This window comes from Notechis scutatus, chromosome 1 (genome assembly GCF_049901735.1).
Source record: "Notechis scutatus isolate UNSWTSFEM ecotype Mainland chromosome 1, rNotScu1.2, whole genome shotgun sequence".
Classification (NCBI taxonomy): domain Eukaryota; kingdom Metazoa; phylum Chordata; class Lepidosauria; order Squamata; family Elapidae; genus Notechis; species Notechis scutatus.
This window is the reverse complement of record NC_142009.1, coordinates 124,213,228-124,229,594: the sequence shown is the minus strand read 5'-3', so window position 1 is coordinate 124,229,594 and position 16,367 is coordinate 124,213,228. Positions and strand designations below refer to the sequence as shown.

The 16,367-nt window shown below is 36.0% G+C and overlaps 1 pseudogene; it reads right to left on the bottom strand.

Annotated features, from left to right (window-relative positions):
* Positions 1 to 575: 575 nt before the first annotated feature.
* On the bottom strand, positions 576 to 744 carry LOC113410646 (U2 spliceosomal RNA; annotated as a pseudogene).
* Between the last annotated feature and the right edge of the window lie 15,623 nt (positions 745 to 16,367).

The window sequence follows — 16,367 nt, the reverse complement described above, 5'->3', positions numbered from 1 at the left end:
CTCTTGCTCGTAAAGTGAAACCCTTTAGCAGAGAGGTCATTTAAGCTCTCCAGAAAAAGCACACCCAGGAAAAGCAATCCTTAAATCCATTTGCACCACTTAAAGATACCAGCTGGTCTCACTCACCTCACAAGATAGGCAGTTAAAAAAAAAAAAAATCAGTGCCAAGCTTGTATCCTGCCTCTTGGAAGTGTACCCCAAAAGGACAGTGCCAGATACCACTAAAGCAGTGAAGGAACACCTCCTCCCCAGATAGAAAAAGAAACCATGAGGTAGGAAAAAATTCAAACACAAGACAAATAATTAAATCACAACAGTAGCTGTTGCTTGTTAAACCTGAATAGGGAAAATTATCCCATCAATAAACAAAGGATTAAATGTCATCAAGCACAGAATTAACCTTCACCAAAAACCAGTTTTAGACCAAAACTCAGAAAGGGTATGTAAACTCACGTTTGAATGTCAATCTTTCTAGCTAGCCAAGAAGCCTTGCTGAATGTCATTCGTCTTGGTTTCCTGTCACTAAAGCTTTGCTTCATTATTCAATTATTTCTTCAAAGTGTTGATTGTCCAGGGAAGTATTTCCTCCCAACAGCAGTGTAAAAATCTTAAAGCAACCCTTCCCCTTTAAGAAAGCCAAGGCTCTGGAGACAGGAAGTCTAGGCGTTCTGGCAAGAATGTAATAAGGGTAGAAAAAAACAAAAGGAACTACACTTGATCTTAGCCAAAAGGCCAAGAAGCGATTGAATGGAAGAATAAACTTCGAAGAAGTAACTTGGGCAATAAATAAACAAAAAATAACAAAGTGGTAGGTCCTGATGCACTTCCCACTGAACTATATTTAACTCAACAAGAACTATTAGGCAACAGATTACTCAAATTATTTAATGAAGTCCTGGACAAGGCAAAAATTCTGCAATTGTGGAAAGAAGCAATGATTACGATCATTCCAAAAGAAAAAAATGACTAAACAAAGATAGAAAACTACAGGCCAATATCTCTATTAAATGTGGACTATAAAATCTTCGTAACTATAATACCCAAAAGACTCAAGAAAATATTAAACAAATTTCTACATACAGACCAAAATGGCTTCCTTCCACATAGGCATCTTAGGAATAATATCAGGACAATTCTAGATATCATAGAGTATTACGAAGATCGTAGTGAAGAACAGGTAGCGCTATTATTTTTGGACGCTAAAAAGGCCTTTGACAATGTAAAATGGAGTTTCGTTCTGCAACAAATTAAGTATATGGATTTTGGACCAAAATTCTTTAATGTAGTATCAGCAATATATCACAAACAAGAAGCTAGGATATTGATAAATTATTATACAACAAATAAATTTGAGATACAAAAAGGAATGAGACAGGGATGTCCATTATCACCATTATTATTTATTTTGACATTAGAGGTATTAACAAGAATAATTAGGAAAGAACCAGAAATAAAAGGACTAAAAATAAATAAAAGGACTAAAAATAAAGAAAGAAGAATATAAATTACAAGCCTTTGCTGATGATTTGGTTTTTATTTTAGTAGATCCACAAAATTTGGGACTAAAACTTATAGAGCAATTAGATGAATTTGGAGAAGCAGCAGGGCTAAAAATTAATAAGGAAAAAATTAAAATACTTACAAAAATATGACAAATGCACAAAACAAATATAATGGACATCCAGACAATAAATAAAGTTAAATATTTGGGAATTGTAATGGCAAAATATATAACCCTCAAGGAGGATAATTATACTCCATTAATTAAAAAAAATAACGGAAGAACTCAGGAAATGAAACAATTTAAGACTCTCCTTTATGGGGAGAATTACATCCATAAAAACGAGCATATTACCAAAAATATTGTTTTTATTTCAAAACGCTCTGGTTAAATTAGAAAAAAAATTCTTTGTCCAATTGGATAAGCTAGTATCAAAATGTATGTGGCAGAACAAAAAGGCCAGAATTAAACTGAAATTGTTGCAGGACGGTACCAAAAGAGGAGGATTTGGCCTACCGGATTGGGAAATATATTATAGAGCGGCTATTTTGACCTGGGTTAAAGATTGGATAAGTGTTAAAAATAAAAGAATGTTAACCTTAGAAGGATATAATCTACAGGCAGGCTGGCATACCTTCTTGGGCAAGACAAACAACAAATTCATGGCTATTTTCAAAGGCATAAAATTAGGCAGACCCTACTAAATATATGGAATAAAACTAAACGACAAATTTACTTTGAAATACCAACTTGGCTATCTACATTAGAAGTGCTAATGAAATCACATTTATTGCATCAAGGGCAGGTTATTACATATGAGGACATACTAGATGAGAAGGGTGATTTAAAAACAAGACAGGAGTTGAAAGATCTAGGATTTGAGATAGAATAGTAGGCCTATTTACAATTAGTCGAGGTACAGTAAAGATATGAAAGAATGGGGTATTAGCAGATGGAAAACAGAATTAGACAAAATATTATTAGGTACGGATAAGAATTTGATTAAAAAAAACTTACAAAGTATTATTAGAATGCAAACTAGAAGAAGAAAAGGTGAAAGAAATGATGTTGGCCTGGATGATAGACTTTGGATATGGTATAAATTTGGATGATTGGCAAATTTTATGGGATAGGATTAGAAAAATAACTTTGGCGGCATCACATAAAGAAAACTTACACAAAATGTTTTACCGATGGCATATCCCACCATCAAAATTGGCAAAAATGTACCCGAAACTATCCCCTAAATGTTGGAAATGCAATAAAGAAATTGGAACATACTACCACGTATGGTGGAAATGTGAAAAAGCTCAAACATACTGGCTGAAAATTAGAAATTTGTTAGAAGAGATGTGTAAATTAAAATAGAATTCAGACCTGAAATTTTTCTTTTGGGTATCAATGTAGAAAATATAATAAAGAGATAATATATTTAATAGTCCATGTTATCACTGCAGCGAGATTAGTCCTTGCCCAAAGATGGAAAGGTAATGATATGCCAGACGAGATGGAAATAATTAGAAAAATTTGGACGTGCGCTGAAATGGATAGAGTAACTCAAGCGTTAAAAGATAGGACTGAATTTGAATATTACAAAATCTGGGAGTTTTACCACTGGTTTAAAAAAAGAAAGGAGTAAATGTATGAATGACTATTAACATTTATGTATATATGTAAATTTGTATTCTTTGTTATATGTATTATTTGAGGATGTAAGACAAGTAGGTGTGTCAGGATGTATGCACCACATTAATTGTTCTTAAAAGTTTTTTCTTTCTGTTGTTTCATTAATAAAATTTATTTAAAACAGAAACAAAAAAAGGAGATTGCTTCTAACTACCGGTTCTCCGAACTGCTTAGAAAGTTAACAAGGGGTTCTATAGAACCGGACAGAACTGGTAGAATCCCACACCTGCTTTAGCCAAGCTGGTTTCTGATTGATGGAGGCTGGTGAGGGCTGATCTCCAATTGGTTCTTTGTTTGTTTAACAACAATTTAGTTTTGTGCTTTTAAGCTTTGGAGTTATATGATTGTTGGTTGTTGAAACAACTGATATTATTGCCATGAGAAAACTGATATTATTGCTGAAGAATGTATAGGTTTAGCAAAAATGCAAAATGAGATATAGAAGACACACAACCAGTAGTCTAGCAAGAAAACTGAAATGAAGATATGTCTGGATATATGTCATGGGTTTGAGAACAGAATCACCTGCCTTAAATGGGAGGAAGAGAAGAGGGGTAGGCAATACTTATTTCATAATCAAAATGCTAGTTTAGGATGTCCTCCTTTGTATGTATTTTGGAAAAGTACCTCTTTTCCACTCTAAAATTTATTGTGTACAAACAAGAATAAAAAAAACTAGCATAGTATTGTGAGTAGTCTGACCTAATGCCTGAGAAAATACTATGAGTGACCTTGAACCATATATATTGGAATTTAGATTCATTTATTTTCTATATATTTCAACTGCTAACACTTAGACTTCCCTCTTGGAAGTTCAGAATTTTGATCTCTCCAAGTGTCCTTGAGAAATCTTTTCCTTTCTTCATTCAGTAAAAAGTTATGATTCAGACACAGGGTGAATTCTAGTCCGAGAGAAACAGCTTTGTGTTCCTGTGAAGAGTCCCTTTTCTATGAATAGTTCTTTAGGGCACTCCTGGATGCAAGGTTACAGTCATTCAGGCTAATTCATTATAGTACTCTCTGCAGCACACATACTCCTGAAGGGATTTTCCTGCTAACTGACCTTATTTTAGCCTGAAATACGCCTTAGGATGTTCCATCTTTGAAGTAGTATGGATGTGTCTTTCTGATACAAGAAAAAAACTTCTCAGTGTAAAAATAAGTGAGATGGATTTTAAGATATGGGATTGAAAAATAATTTTTTTTCCCAAAGAAGGAAAAAGTCCAATGGTACTAAAAAGTTACACTTTATAAAGCCTAATTTTTCTAAGGAGAACATTGGAGAAATTTTGGCCCAAGAATTATCCTCCTTCTTCTTGAGCTCTCTGTTGCTTTCTGGACAAACTACGGGGTCTGGATTGGGAAGCATCATATCACATTGGTTCTCCTCTTTGATGATGATGATGATGATGATAATGATGATGGTGATGATGATTAGACAGATGTTTAGACTGAATTTGGCATATTTATCGACCTACTGAGTTCTTTCCAAGGACTTGGGATAAGCAGATGTTGTTTGATGGTGTTAAAGGTATTGTTGCAGGATGTGAGCTGTTCTGGGCAAAGCTGTTTTTTGTTTTTGTTTTTGCAATTGACCAATGGTGATTTCGCCAATGCTGATGGTGTTCAAGTAGTCTATATGTTTTGGGATTGCACACAAAGTGCCTATTACTGTTAGTATTGTCTTTGCTTTCTTTTTCCACAGTCATTCTATTTCTATTTGCAGGTTTTTGTATTTTGTTTTCTTCTCCAGTTCTTTCTCTTTTAGTCTTCTGTCCCCAGCTACTGCCACATCCAGACTTTTTTGTCTTTCCTATAGGCAGTTGTTAAGTATGTGGCAGGTGATTGTCTGATTGCATTCTAAAGTCTCACGGCACGTTGGTTTTTTGTTTTTTTCAATTGCTTTGTGTTATTTTGTGTTCTTACCAAACGGTATTTCTTGCAGATATTTGTACGCACCATTGTTGCTAATTTGGCATGCCGTTGTGTGACACAAGTCAGACTGATGACACCCAGTTATATATCTTGACCCTGGTCAAATCAAGCAATGTAGGTAAGGAGGTCAGCAAAGCTGCAGTGAGTGAGTCAATGGCATCAAAGTGAAGATTAATGGTTGCTTCCACTGTTCCTTTGATTTCTCAGGGCATCTTTCCTTATATGCTTTGAGGGAACTCTCTTTGTGCTTTGCAAGACAGTGCATATCAGTACCAGTTCTTCATTTCCAAGATCAGACTGGATTGTGTATCTCTGATTCTTGAACCAAATAATCAAGGCAGATCCTGTTTAATATAAACAATTGTATGGGTAATAAAAATCTCTCTATTTTGGAATGAATTCTGAATATCAGCAAAAAATAAAATTTCCAAAGCCATACATTGTAGTATTTATTTCACCAGGTACTTCTCCTTCTGTGCTTCCTCTCAACTCTGCAGTTTTATATTACATTATCAACCCACTAACTTAAGGGTTAAAGGGAGCTCTTTATTTATCAAGAGTAATTATACAAATAATGGAACTATCAAAGTTAAACTTTTGCTTAAGAGGTCCATTATTTGTTGGAGAGGATTCTGTTTGGTTTTCAATAACAACTTAATATCTTTATGCTACCTAAATCAATGTTCATTGGAAGACAACCAAAGGAGTTTGTTAGTGTCTTTCTTTTCCTTGAATAATTGAAGCCTTTCTGGCTTTTCAGTTCAACACACACACAGAGACACACACACAGAGACACACACACAAACATGCAGACGCACACTCAGACACACACACACACACACACACAGCCCAATGCAGGAACTTCTTTTAAGGAGTGTTTTCAGACTGGGAAGCACACAACAACCATATTACTTATAACAAAAACAACAGCACACAGAGTGGTACTGTCATACTTCCAATAATAAAGTTGTTGTAGTTTTGCAATAGGAAAGAAGATACCACCTGAGAGAGGAGTTTTACCACTTTGCTATAAAAAAAAAGCTCAAAAACCCCATCAAGAGAAATTTGAAAGCAGCCTGAGATTAAGGTGGAAAATATTTCCACAAGGAGAGAAACATTCTGAGAAATTGGGAGACGGATGTTTTGATGCGAAAATTCTTTCAAAGCATGTACTAGGGGAATGTTTGTTGTCAACTGTACAATCATTGGTGTCATAGAAACACTAATGGTGCTCCCCAATGTCACACCTGCTGTGACACTTAGCTTGATATACAAGGGTCCTGCCGGTATTGTTGATCCCAGGGGGTCTTTTTATTGTAACATATTTGTGAAGGTCTTACACCTCACTCCCATTAGTTCCTTTAAAAAAAAGGTTTCACCCGTTGGAAAAAAAAGATGGTATGGAAGCGGGTAGCTAAGAAAATAATCAGATTCGGATCTAGGAACCAACTTGAATTCACTTTGACTGAGCTAATTCAAAATAATTGATGTAGATGGCTTCAGCTTTACCTGGTCTAATTAACCTTGAAATCTGGTTCTGTTGAATGCCCCAATATATGTATTCAGATATTCACTTTTTCTCTCCAAAGATTTGAGAAGCAGATTCTATTATTCTTCTGACAAATGCCTTTGAAAACTACCACCTGCTGATCTAAGGGTTATTCAACCATATGCTCACACTTCACTGTTTATATAAAAATATCACATTTATGACTGCTATTTTTAAAATGGGTTCTGTTAAATATTTTTCACTACTTAGAGCAAAAAAGGTCTATTTCTAAGGAAAAGTCAGAAAGACTTCCTCAGTACCATATTCACATTTGCATTAAAATTGGTATATCTTTAAAAAGCACCATTAAAGAATTATTAAAATTATAATACCTTGTATGTTTTCATTTCAGCAGCATGTTTTAATTCTGATTTTAGAAATCTATGTAATGGCGTTTGACACATAGAGAGTATAGATAATGAAATGATAATCACAAATGATTAATGTAAATGATTATGAATATGCTGCCTGAAGCTCACACAGACTGACTACGAGCAATGGCGTGACAAAATAGCAACAATGGTACATTGGAATATGTGCCAGAATTACCATTTGCCTGCAAACAAAAACTGGTTGGACCACAACACAGAGAAAGCAATTGAAAAATCGAAGTGCTTTGAGACTTTAGAATGCAAACATGTAAGCACCTGCCACATACATAACAATTGCTGAAAGATAAAAAAAAAATCTGGATAGTGGATGTGGCAGTACCTGGAGATAATGGAAGAGAAAGAACGAGAGAAAGTTACAATACATATCTGCAATAGAAGTAGAATGACTATGGCAAAATAAAGTAAAGATAGGTCCTCAGGTTACCTAAGGAACCATCTCGCCCCAAAGAAGATGTCCTGCCCCATTCACTCTAGGAGGAAGGGCATGCTGTGAACCCAATCCATCAAGGAATTCAAGCTGGTAAGTTCTAAGGAAAAAGCCTTTTTTTGCTGTGGCCTCCACTCTTTGGAACACCTTGCTGCTGGAGGTGAGTTCTGCCCCCTCTTCTTTAGCCTTTCAGTAGGGCCGCAGAACCTGACTCTGCCAATTGACTTGAGGTCCCAATTGGGGCACTTTATGCTGGAGGTGACTGGTGAAGTAAGGGAGAAGATTCCACCTCCTGTACTTGGGTTAGTTTTCCCTAATTCTTATTGTTTTAATGTTTTTGCATTTGTGTTTTACTATATTTTAAGCCACCCAGAGTCACTTCAGTAAGGTAGCATATAAATGTAATAAATAAATTAACAAAAAATAATGCCAATAGTAATAGATCCCTTGAGCACCACTGAGCTCAAGGGATCTGAACTGGAGCACCACTTGAATACCATCTTCTACAACAACTTCTTCCGATCCCAAGTCCTTAGGAAGGATTCAATAGGAAGATAAAAATGCCAAATCCAGTCTGACCATTTGGCTGATTGTGCAACCAACCATCACTATCACCACCACCACTACCATCACCATCATCATAACAATAACAACGACAACCAGCTAAAGAACTGGCAGCTAAAACTTCACATTATTGTGAACAGAGAATAATAGTTCAGTTTCTGTTTATTCTTTAGTAAATGAAATGCAGTTTTGTTGAACACCTTCTCATGCCAAGGGATTAATATAAAGCCCAGTGAAATGTAATACAGGTTGAATACAGAAAGTCATAGCTAGAGAAAAAATATATAACTATATGGACAAATATGATACTTGCAGTTAAATGTGCAGTCACATACTGGTAGTACCCATCAGTACTTTAGCTGCTCAGACTGGTATATTTCTGGTATATATCAAGGGGCTCCAGACTGGCTATCTTCACAAAAGTATGTAATTTGCCATACTCAAGTCACACAGCCTAGAAGTACTTCAGTGCACGCAGGCTAACTTTCTTTGGTGCACAGTACAGGTCATTTTGCAGTATTTGACAAAAGGCTTCTTAGAAGTATTTCATCTGGCAATACAAATTTAAAAACAATAAACTCTCTCAGCTTTCTCCCCCTATAGTAGTCACTAAAGAAGGATTCTCTCAGTCTCCAGTAAATTCTTCAGGAAAAGGCTGAGAGTATCTCTGAAAGAGTAAGGGAAATAATCAGATTGCTCTTAGTAAAGAGAAGACCATGTTGCTTCATGAACTTCAGGAGCTTGAGGGGTACTTAGTCCAGAGTCTTTATTCAAATTTCACAGAGCCCTTGTTAGAAACTCTACAAATATGAGGAATCTCTACATATAAACAAAAACCATTTTGTGAGTGGGAAGAAGAACCATAATACAGATGTAGCAATGCTACCATATCATCTAAAAAAACTGCATGACCACTAGATATTAGCAAAGAGATATGGGAAAAGGAAACTACAAATATTGTAAGAATGTTGAAAAATGACAATGGTTTAGATGTAGATGGCATTAATTAGAAGCATATTAAAATATGGATGTGATTTGTTTATCAAATTATGTGCAACTTGTTAATGTATGTGTGAAGACTGCATGTATGCCCAACAACTGGGAGATTGCTTTTACTGTTCCCCTGTACAAAAGGAAAGGCGGTAAGTGCCAAAACACCCCCTCCCTTGCAGGGGTTGTAAGTGATCCTGGGAAAGTGTTTGTCAGAGCTATGATTGCTGATGGATGAATAAGTACACACAGTACATATGAAGTCTAAATGAAACAATTACTTTACTACGGAGGCTTTCTCTTGGCTACACACCAACTTTCATTAAAACTGTCATTGTTGCATTCCCAACGAAAATATTGGTTTACAGTTAATTTTGGCAATTTACTTATTAGGCGGTATGCTTTCACTCCAATCCAATTCAAACTGTCAATGGCCAATTGAGTCATCAGTCCAATCTGGAGTGAGTGAGTGAGTGTGTGTGTGTGTGTGTGTGTGTCTTTGCATACATATAAACTCTGTTTTGTGTATGTGTGTATGTGTGTTTGTGTGTGTATCTGTATACACACACACGGTTGCATTTTCTTGAATCAGTAAACATATTTAACTTTTAAATGTATCTTCAAGTCTATTTATGCTCTGTACTTCATTCCTTAACTGCAACACCACAGACAATACTGCTACTATTCAAAAAGACCTTTACTATGTATCAGAATGGACAAACAAATGGCAACTTCAAATCTCAACAAATAAATGCTCTGTCTTACATATTGGCAAAAAAATAATAATCAGAAAATAAAATACAAGCTGAATAGTCAAGACCTTGTTGATAATCCAAACTCTGTCAAGGACCTTGGAATACTCATCTCTAATGATCTAAGTGCTAGAGCCCACTGTAACTACATAGCCAAAAAGGCATTAAGAGTTGTTATCCTAATCCTACTTAGCTTTTTCTCTGGTAATATCACACTACTAACTAGAGCATACAAAACATTTGCTAGACCAATACTTGAATACAGCTCATCAGTATGGAACCCACATTATGTATCTGATATTAACACAGTTGAGAAAGTCTAGAAATATTTCACAAGAAGAGTTCTCCACTCCTCTATTCATTGCAGAATTCCTTATGCCACCAGACTTGAAATTCTAGACCTAGAAAACCTAGAACTACGCTGCCTTCCTCCCGATCTAAGCAGTGGTGGGATTCAATTTTTTTTACTACCGGTTCTGTGGGTGTGGCTTGGTGGGTGTGGCTTGACTTGGTGGGCGTGGCAAAGGAAGGATACTGTAAAATTTCCATTCCCACCCCATTCCAGGGGAAGATTACTGCAAAATCCTATTCCCTCCCCACCCCACTAACCTGCTTTCCAGCTCCGTTCTCCTGTGCAGGGCAACAAAAGAAGACCCAACCGATCAGCTGGGACTTGGGAGGCAGACAATAGATGGGGCGGGGCCAGTCAGAGGTGGTATTCTGAACTACTCAAAATTTCCGCTACCAGTTCTCTGAACTACTCGAAATTTCCGCTATCGGTTCTCCAGAACTGGTCACAACCTGCTGAATACCACCTCTGGATCTAAGTATAGTATATAAAATCATTCATGGCAATGTCCTACCTGTCAATGAATACTTCAGCTTCAACCATAACAATACAAGAGCACACAATAGATACAACTCAAGGTAAACCGCACCAAACTTGATTGCAGGAAATATGACTTCAGCAACAGAGTGGCCAATGTCTGGAATACTCTACCTGACTCTGTGGTTTCTTCCCCAAACCCCAAAAACTTTAATCTTAGACTGTCTATTATTGACCTCATTCCTTTCCTAAGAGGTCTGTGGGGTGTGTGCATAGGCACATCAATGTGCCTACCTTCCCTGTCCTATTGTTTCTTTTTTATTTTTCTTATATGTATCCATTTCATGTATTCAAAACAATGTTTATACTTATATCTATTATCTTGTAAGAGATTGACAAATCAAATAAATAAATAAAAATAAATAAATGTATGCCAGGGCATTAAGTTTTAAATGAGAACTTAAATTATGTTAATACAAATAGCAATTTTGGTGGTCTGGGAAAACTTATTTTCATAATAAAGTTAAAAGCACTTATATTCAATTTTTGATGGTTATTTATTTATTTATTTATTTATTTATTTTGATTTGCCAATTGTTTACAAGATAATAAGTATAAGTGTATACATAGTTGTGAATACATGAAATGGGTACATATAAGAAAAATAAAAGAATAAGAGAAACAATAGGACAGGGACGGTAGGCACGTTGGTGCGCTTTATGCACGCCCCTACAGACCTCTTAGGAAAGGGGTGAGGTCAATAGTAGACAGTCTAAGGTTAAAGTTTTTGGGGTTTGGGGAAGAGACTACAGAGTCGGGTAGAGTATTCCAGACATTGACCACTCTATTGCTGAAGTCGTATTTCCTGCAATCAAGTTTGGTGCGGTTTACTTTGAGTTTGTATCTATTGTGTGCTCTTGTGTTGTTATGGTTGAAGCTGAAGTATTCATTGACAGGTAGGACATTGCAATGTATGATTTTATATACCATGCTTAAGTCAGACAGAAGACGGCGTAATTCAAGGTTTTCTAGTTCTAGAATTTCAAGTCTGGTGGCATAAGGTATTCTACAACGAGTAGAAGAGTGGAGAACTCTTCTTGTGAAATATTTCTGGACTTTCTCAATTGTTTTTAATATCAGATACGTAATGAGGGTTCCAGACTGATGAACTGTATTCGAGTATTGGTCTAGCAAATGTTTTGTATGCTCTGGTTAGTAGTGTGATATTACCAGAGAAAAAGCTACGTAGGATTAGGTTAACAACTCTTAATGCCTTTGTGGCTATGTAGTTGCAGTGGGCTCTAGCACTTAGATCATTAGAGGTGAGTATTCCAAGGTCCTTTACAGAGCTTGGGACATCAACAAGATCTTGGCTATTCAGCTTGTATTTTATTTTCTGATTTTTTTGCCAATATGTAGGACAGAGCATTTATTTGTTGAGATTTGAAGTTGCCATTTGTTTGACCATTCAGATACATAGTCAAGATCTTTTGTAGGGTAGCAGTATTGTCTGTGGTATTGAACAGCTTTACATCATCAGCGAAGAGAACGCAATTGCTCTTAATATGATCACAGAGGTTGTTTATGTAGAGTATGAAGAGAGTTGGTCCTAGAACACTGCCCTGGGGGACACCACTATTGACAGGTACTGGATTTGATAGGATGCTCCCGATTTTGACCATTTGTTGTCTGTTTGACAGGAATGCTTCTATCCAGTTATTCAGTTGTCCAGAGATACCATAGGATTTTATTTTTAGGAGTAGTTTGTCGTGTACCACTGAATCAAAGGCTTTACAGAAGTCTATGTAGATTGCGTCTATTGCTTTGCCTTGGTCGAGTTGTGTCGTCCATATGTTTTTGCAGTGTAAGAGTTGCAGATTACAGGATAGTTTTTTTCTGAAACCAAATTGTTTATTGGAGAGTAGGTTGTTTGTCTCTAAGTGGAGGATGATGGATTGGTTAATAATTGATTCCATGACTTTACAGGTGACGCAGCATAAGGAGATTGGCCTGTAATTTTCAACTAGGCTTGGGTCTCCCTTTTTGAAGATGGGGATGACTGTGGCTTGTGACCATAGGTTAGGCAAGGAGCTGGTCCTGAAAGATTTTTCAAAGATTATGCTTAGAGGTTTGGCTATGGCAGTGGATAGCTTTCTTAAGAAGTAGGCACATATTCCATCCAGTCCAATAGATAGAGATGGTTTTAGATTGTGTAGTGATTTTTTAACATTGTCTTCTGTGAAATCGATATGTATTAGATCATTGTTGTTATCTGTGGTACGGCTAGGAAATACTGGGCATGATCCATTGCTGTTTACAAATACTGAGCCGAAGAATGTGTTAAAGATGTTGGCTTTAATGGTGTCGTCGTTGCAGTCTTTACCATCAGGTCCTATCAAGGGAGGGATGGACCTTGAGTCTTTTAGTTTGTTGTTTACAAAATTGTAAAAAGCACGGGTGGAATTGGTGCTTAGAAGGTTTTCCTCTTGTTTAATGTGATAATTGGTGCATTCGGTCTTTATCTGGTGGCATAAATTTTTGTATCGGTTTTTGAAATTGGCAACATGACCAGATTTGTTTTTCCGCCAGAGTGATCTCTTTTTGGATTGAAGTTTCCTTATTGATATGGGTAATCTGCTTTTTTGTTTTGTTTTGGGAGTTGTTGTTGGAACATATAGTTTGATGACTCTTTTGACTTCAAGTAAAAATATGTTGTAATGGTCTTCAACGGTATTGCATCCAGTGAATAGAGATTGCCAATCAAGGGATGAGAGATCGTTGTCTATAAGATCATAGTTGCCTTTTTTGAAGTTACAATTGGGGATTACATCATTGTGGTGATTTTTGTGTGGACGTATGTTGAGACAAAAGTCAATCATATTGTGGTCACTACTGGAAAAGGGTTCTTTAGTTTTTTATGTGGAACATGAAAACTGGTTTAGTGCAGTGGTTAAATGCATTGGACTAGAAACCTGGAAACTATGAATTCTAGTCCCAATCTAGGGAGAAAGGCATCTTGGTGACATTGTCCCAGTCAGTTTCTCATAGATGACAGATAAAGGGATGGATGATAAATAGATGATACATACTATAGATAGATATATAATAGATAATGGATAGGTGGTTATAGATAGATACTATATGAATTTATGAACGGACAGGTCTCCTTTCTGATAATTTATTGTTCATACTTTTTGCACATTTACTATAAAAGATACTATATACTAAGAATAAAAATGCATCATGTTCAAAATTAAGAGATAAAATATATCCAAAAGAGAAAAAATGGTAAACAAAATCAGAGTTTATTATTTTAATTCTCATTAATTTAAGCAGATGAGAAGATATTATTTAATTACCACTTAACTAATAGCTTATCCCACATTTTTACTGCTGACTTTAATTCTTTATCTTCACTACATTGTATACTTGAAATTATACTTTTGCAGGATTCTTTAATTTATATTCAATGGGACAAGAGAAAGGAAATGAGAAAAACATAATTGAAATTTGTATCCAGTCATATTTCTAAAATATATATCACTACATAGTTCTCACATTTAAAATTAATTGAAATGCAGAACTTTAATCGGAGTGAACTTTTGATTAAAATCAAGGACCTATTTGCTGCATTAGTGAGAGATCTATCCTGTGTAGCATCATAATCTGAACAACATTTTCCAAACTGAATGTGCAGATTTGAAGCAAAGGCTAATCTACAAGAAGCTATTTTACACCAAGATAAACTATTTATTGAAAATATTTCTCCAGTATTTTCCGGCAAGGGGTTTTCACATCAGCTGCTTGATATCTGATTCTAATAACTGGAATGAATAAAGGAACCGGCCTGCTTGATATGCTACAGTGACAGTCAAAACAAAAAGAAACGTGGAAGAAAAAAAATCAGAAGGTCCTTTGCCACAATGAGTCGGGTGGCTGCAGCTGAGGAAGCAAATTATTTATACCTAGGTATTTCTTCTGACAAGATCTTTGTGGCTGTGGCTTAATAAATCTCATTTCTTTACTCTTGTCTGGATTTTTTTTTAAATCTTTGGATGTACAGGTAATGAAACTTTTAAAAAAATTAAGAGTGAACTGACATGGTCCACCAAAACAGACTTTGTTACAGTATAGATGGTAGCAATAAAAATATATCACACCTGGTCAAAATCTTCATGAGACAATATGCTTTTACACAAGATGAAACCTAGAGTTTGGTAAAAGAAAATGTACAACTGGAATATTCCAGGGAAAAAAGGGGAAGGATGCAAAGCTTCAAACTACTTTCGAAGCAATGGCCATAGGAAGTACATCCCCCCCCCGGGTTTTGTGTGGGTATCTCTGTTTTCCCCTCCTGTAGCATCTGCTCATACCTCTGTGCATGGGGAACACAGGTCAAACTTCATAGACTGTGATCTGGATCATGTGATCAGGAAGGAGTGGGCTTCTTTTCCTTATGTAAGGGAAAAAGTGATCTTGTGGGTAAAGCATTACATATATCCCATATCAGTTAGGAAAAGTTACAAATGGACAACAGAAGTCAGAAAGGAAAGGAAAAGAAAAGAAAAGGGAGGAAGGATAAGAAAACTTCTCACTAAATTTGAATCGTAATACGGAATAGATTTATAATCAGCTGCATCTGTGTAAATACCAAGATTACAACCTGATATCTTTTTCAAACAATATATGAACTCACTCTCTGTAAAAAGAGAGTGTTCCCTGTCTTCGGCATTCAGTAGTATATTTCAGGTTTTCATTTTAGTAAGGCAATCTGTTTAATGAATAATGGCTAGTATATCCATTTCATCTGTCTCTTGTGTGTAAGAAGTCACCATGGGAAATACAATGTTATTCTGCCAGCACAGTATTACCTAGAGGTCACTGCTGACAAATGGAACATAAATTAGCAACTATTCTTGCCTGCCACATGAATATTTTAATGAATATTCTAATAGCCTTGACATTTTAGGAAACTGGGTTTATACTGTAGCTGCCTTTGCCTACAGACATGAGCTAGCCTTTTATCAAAGACTTGGTATGAAAGGATCACTTTAAAATGTAGAAAAGATAAGGATTAATGCAGGGAACTAGAGGCCAAGTCTTCAGCTCTCAAGCCCTGCTTTTTGTCAGCCTGGTGACAGACAGAACTGTTTCCAGTTCTCTTGCATGAATGAGGGAAAATGGCATTCTTATCTCATGAAGAAATGTTTCCAACGTATTTTTTTAAGAAAAATTAAACCACATTAATGTAATATTCTAATATTCTTCATGAGCAGAATGTAGATACAAATGGAGACCACCATCCTTCTTGTCATCCCCATTAATTTGCACAATTCAGAGCAGGAACGCACAATTTGAGGATGAGGGCCATAAATGGCTTTCAATGACTGACTGCCCATTTGTCCAGTGAAACTCTGGGCAGTGTACAACTGAGCAATCCATTAAACCAAAAAGAAGCCAGTCAAGTTCCCTATAAAAAACTCATTTCCTACATCATTCACGCCCACATATTTTAATAATACCCAGGGACCATGCATCAAACTTTAGGTAGGGTAGGCTGGAGAAGGGGAGAGAGGTAGGGTATATACTATATTTTTACTTAATTTAATACAATTCATATTAAATATTCTTTATATATATGACATGTGGACTTGATTTACAAACAATAAATTAGACTTATGAGTTCGTTGCCACTGAAGCTAAATAAGCACAACCATTTTTCAGGCTGAAATACCATTCTGGACA